Consider the following 6000-nt stretch of genomic DNA (forward strand, 5'->3'; position numbering starts at 1 on the left):
GTGGACTACCCTTAACATTTAGGGGGATGAAAAATAGATGTGGTTCGATTCTCAGACCTACCCACTAACACACACAAAATAACACAAAATTTCATGAGAATCGGTCCAGCCGTTTCGGAGGAGTTTAAACACAAACACCGCGACACGAGAATTTTATATATTAGATTAAATTAAATTATGAAATATAAGTAAACTGAGAATTTTAACTGAAGTTGAACACAGCAGGAAATTTCCTGTTCAAAATCTGGAGCAGCCCGACTGGGGCACCTCGACTTTACGGAAAATCACAGCTCATTAACACTGTTTTTAAGCAGTGTTGTGTTCCTGTGGTGAGTAAGGTGACCAGAGCTCCTGGGGGGATTGGGACGGCAACGCATTTTTTTAAATGGAAACAAACAGTATACAATAATTTTTATAAAATAGCACACATTTGAAAAATCATCACCAGAACAGTTTCCAATGACTAATAACACATTATAAGTACGTGGCATAGATGCGCCTTAAAAGCAAGCAAATTTACGATGACGAGTCAATGAGATTAGAGAGAGTGTGAAATTATTTACAGATAACATTAAAATATAATAAATAAAACAATTGTATCGATCAATAAGAATGTTACGCTTCAGCCTGTAATATCCCACTACTGGGCATAGGCCTCTTTCCCCATGTAGGAGAAGGATCAGAGCTTAATCCCCCACGCTGCTCCAATGCGGGTTGGCGGATGTTAGCTAACATTTAAAATTTCAATTAAAAATGTTGTTTGTAATGATTTTGGAGGTGCGGGCGTCTATTAGCTACAGTAGTCGCTGAACAAGTTATATAAAAAAATCCAACCTTTGAACAAATATATACTAAACTTATTTTTAATAAAAGCGTGTGTTTATGTATGTATGTATGTATTATGTGATCGTGTACGAGAAAAACTAATAATGATAATAATAATAATAAATATACAAACATCTTCATAAATTAACATTAACACAACCATCTCTTTAGACGAACTCCGGGACTATCAAAGCCATGAAAATCATTTCTATTCCCTCGGGCTATTATAAACCAGAACAACTGAAATTGGGACATCCCAAAAACTAGCCTGGCAACTGAAATCAACATGGAATTGTACTTAAGGTCTGGAATTTCTCTAGATCATTTTGAATTCATTGATTGTAACCTTGAAATTTAATTTATATCAACTTGAAAAATTATTTATAATATACTAGCTGTGCCCGCGATTTCGTCCGCGTGGAATTTAACAAAAAAGTTATTGTTCAGTTCGCAGAGTTATAATATAAATAAAATTCTAAAATAAAAGTTGCCTAAGTTACTCCTTATTAGATCAGCTATCTGCCAGTGAATGTCTCATCAAAATTGGTCCAGCCGTTTCAGAGATTAGCTGGAACAAACAGACAAAAATTGTAAAAAATGTTATTTTGGTACCGTGTATACATCTATATGCATTTAGTAAAAAGCAATTATTTTAATATTACAATGTGTAAAATTTATTATTAGTGTTATATAATGTTGTACTTATATATCTGCTTTAGTCTGTATAATCCCACTGCTGGGCACGGGCCTCTTTCTTCATGTAGGAGAAGGATTGGAGCTTACCCCACGCTGCTCCATTACGGTTTGACGAATACGTATTTATACATATTGTTTTTGTATATCATTACATAGTATAAAACAAAGTCGCTTCCCGCTGTATGTATGCTTAGATCTTTAAAACTACGCAACGGATTTTGATGCGGTATTCTTTAGTAGATAGAGTGATTCTAGAGGAAGGTTTATATGTATAATACAAGCATCATATAGTAGAGGAACACTGATGGTATTCCAACCGTGCGAAGTCGGGGCGGGTCGCTAGTTTCATAATGTTGTTAGTAACTGTAAAATTAGAACTCATTATTAAAACTTTGTAATTAAAAGATAATTGAACCACTTTGTGTATGTATGTGTGTGTCTAAGTTATTAGGATGTGAGTCTAAATCAAGTTATTATAATTAAGTTTCGAAGGGTGTTTGACCTTTAAATGTATGTCTATATTAATATTGCAAAGAGGACATGATTCATTCTTTGACCTCGATAAGATATCTTAAATATGTTTAGTATAATATCGGATTGTTCATTATGTTTAAAATAATATTGTTGTAGCTTAGTTCTTTATGTTTTGCGAGCATTTTCCGTCTATGGATATAAAACTTTTTAGGCTATGGTCATCCACTGCTTGACATAGGCCTCCCCAAATTCATGTCTCCTCGTGTGTTTTGGCCATCACCACGCTGGACAGGCGAGTTGGTAACCGCAGGGCTAGCTTTGTCGCACCGAAGACGCTGCTGCCCATCTTCGGCCTGTGTAGTTCAAAACCAGCAGTTGAATGGTTATCCCGCCAGCTGTCGGCTATTTTCCAAGGTGGTAGTGAAACTGTGTTATGCCTTAGTCGATTTTACGACACCCACGGATAGAGAAGGAGTGGCTATATTCTTACTGCCGTAACCAACTGAATTGGGGAACAGGCTGGTGAATGCGTGATGAGAGCGTTACGAAAACTGTGATTGGACGAAGCGAATGGAAGTTGAGAGGGAGATATAAGTTAGTGAAGATAGAAAGAGAGTTACGTTTAGTAAGTTTTACTTCAGTCGTGTGGTCTAAAGCTTGTGTGATTTTTTCGAACATATTATAAGTTTCCCAAAAACAGTAAAATAATTTTACGTGACCTAATTGACACATTGACACATAGTAACTCACAACGACACATAACCACTCAATGTGTCAAGAGCAATTTCGTTACGATAACACCCTGCCATTTCATTTGAGGTAAATTATATTATCTTCTTATTTATATGAATAAAAATCTCGTGTCGCAATGTTTGTTTGTGCTAAATCCGAAATTACTGGACCGATTTTGATGAAATTTTCTACAGATATTTGACTTTGTCCAACTTTAATGGCTATATTTCATGTTGATTCGTTTTCATTGCAATTAAAAAAAATGGCTCTACGAAGTCTGCCAGATCAGCTAGTTATCTATATAAATAAAAACTAGCAGTGCCCGCGACTTCGTCCGCGTCGAACTTAACAAAATAGTTATTGTTCAGATTGCAGAGTTATAAAATAAAACAAAATCTAAAATAAAAGTAGTCTAAATTACACCTTATTATATTGGCTAGTCAAAATCAGTCCAGCCGTTTCAGACATTAGTTGGAGCAAACAAACAGACAGATGAAAATTATAAAAAAATGTTATTTGTATACATACATATGAATTTAGTAGAAAACGGCTATTTTAATATTACAAACAGACACTCCAATTTTATTGATTTGTACAGAGTATAGATTAATAAATATGTTTCTGAGAGCAAAACTGGCGAATCCAACCACCTGTCACTACCAATCTACCTCTAAACCTAACCTAATCTGTACGAACAATGTTACTATATTTTAAAAAAACTATGAATACTAAAACACAAAGTAACGGAATTTCCCTTAAGCCTTTTTCGCATTACGTTAAAACATCGCAAATGTCGCGAGAGCCTTAAAAAGAAAGTTGTAGTGATGTTCCTTTAATACGATATTTTTTTTTATTTTTAACGTACATACACTGTCGTCTGCAGACGTAGGTAAGAAACTCAATGCTTGTGTTATAGGTAACAGCTGACTGATATAGCCTTTGCTCGCTTTATCGCGATAAATAAGTATACATTTGTACAAATAATTATTGCCTATCTGGATGTCTGTCCATGGTCTCGCCGCCGTCCCCTGGAGAGACGTTAAGCCGTCGGTCCCGGTTGTTATCATGTACACCTGATAGCGATCGTTACTCATAGTAGGGAATATATCCACCAATCCGCAGTAGATCAGCTTGGTTTGTTAAGCTCTGATTCTTCTCCATTACAGGGAAAGAGGTCTATACCCAGCAGTGGGATGTTACAGGCGGAAGCGTAACATTTGTAGTCATGCAAACAATCTATAAAAAGAAATTAAATATAAATATAAATAAATATTTACACAATACACACACGGTCGTCTGTTCCTAAAGTAAGCAACTTAATGCAACAATAAAATTGTGTTATAGGTAGCAGCCGACTGGTATATAGCTACATATTTTTTTTTCGAGAGACATACTTATAAATAATACATATATAAATACATAAATAAATATTTATATTACACCCAGACTCGGGGTGGGAATCGAACCCACAACCCTCGGAGCACCCCAGGGTCACTACAAACTGCGCCAACGGGCTAGTCTAGCTAATTATTTCACATTTAATTTAATCTTCAAAAAAACAAAAATGTATACATCATCAAATCGCATTTATTAAATTATCATTTTATCGATATCCATAAAAACATTCACATCACTAAAGCAAACCGTTTCCCAACTAAGTTTCTGATTTAAATGTGCTCCAACGTTTACGACACCTGCCCGAGTTCTAACGTTTATACATATAGATACACATCGAAAAGGTAAATGGGTGTCCCGGGGTAAATTGAACTACTTTTAGGTTATGTACGATAAATTCTTTATGGGTATTTATAGTAGATATTATACTTTCTTGATGTATACGTTATGAGTTGGGAAAATACAGTTTTTCACTCTGAATTTTATATTTAATAATTGTTTGCAGGCAAACGAAGAAAAACCGAATACAACGTAGGTAGACGAAAAAATAGTCAAGTAAATACGCATTATCAAAGATTACTCCAAAAATTGTAATCAGATCTCGATGAAATTTATATGTGACCACATGACAACATCGGCTTTCGATTAAATTAAAAATCATCAAAATCGGTACACCCAGTAAAAAGTTATTCAGATTTTCAAGAGTTTCCTTCGCATTCCCTGGGTTCCCATCATCAGATCCTGGTTTCCTTATCATGGTACCAAACTAGCGATATCTCCTTTCCAACGAAACAAGAATTATCAAAATCGGTTCATAAACGACGGAGTTATCCTCGAACATACATAAATATATATATATATATATATATATATATATACGATCGAATTGAGTAACCTCCTCCTTTTTTGAAGTAGGTTAAAAAGAATAAACAACCAAATTAAAGTAAACTCAGAACCCTTGTGTAAATTATTCGGGCACGTCTGAGAATAATAGATGAGTTTCGCTTATTGACGGGCGGGTTTCCATGGATAATAAAATTATGAAAATATTAACTTCGTTAACCCCCTTCTCCCCCAGTAACTTAGCTTAAGGATGGAAAACTTCCTATTTTTGTTTATAATCTGTCAAAGGTTTATTCCAGTAGACTGGGTCTTCACGAATCAATGATCTCATCGCCTTTAATGTGCAAGTATTGAACAAAGGGTACTCCTAATAAGAAGAGCGCGTGGTCCAACGCAGGTTAACTGCGAATTTGTTAAAATATTTATTAAATAATGTCTATTCATATATATTCATTCAATTTTCTGACTTTTCCTTTACTGGAATAGTTGAGAATTCTTTTTGATAGTTAGACATGATAAACAAGTTTCAAGAAAACAAAATCAAGGCCTACTATATTCAAGTTGGCTTTTAAAACAATTCTAATCATCATACGAATTATTGTCATTTTGCTAAGTAAAGCTGCCATGTATATAACTGAGGTAAGGCAAAGGAAATTTTCCACTCAAAATATGGAGCAGCCCGACTGGGGTAGTACCTCGACCTTACAGAAGATCACAGCTAAATAATACTGCTATCACGTAATTCTGAGATGAGCTAGGAATGGTCCAGAATAAGGTTAGCAATATGCTTGTAATATTTGTAGGGGAATGTGTTGCAAGGATCTACGGTAACTGCTTACCATTACATCGTGGACCGTTCTTTTGTATGCCTCTATCAACATAGACCCTCCTCAAGCTCACCATGAACATCTTCATCATCATCATCATCATCTCTTGCAATTCTTATCGAGTCTACGCTGGCGATCTTAGTAAATCTAAATATCCTATTTCGATATACCCTACACTAAGTACATTTTTACACATTTCAACCTAGCA

The sequence above is a fragment of the Melitaea cinxia genome, chromosome 27 (genome assembly GCF_905220565.1).
Source record: "Melitaea cinxia chromosome 27, ilMelCinx1.1, whole genome shotgun sequence".
Lineage (NCBI taxonomy): Eukaryota > Metazoa > Arthropoda > Insecta > Lepidoptera > Nymphalidae > Melitaea > Melitaea cinxia.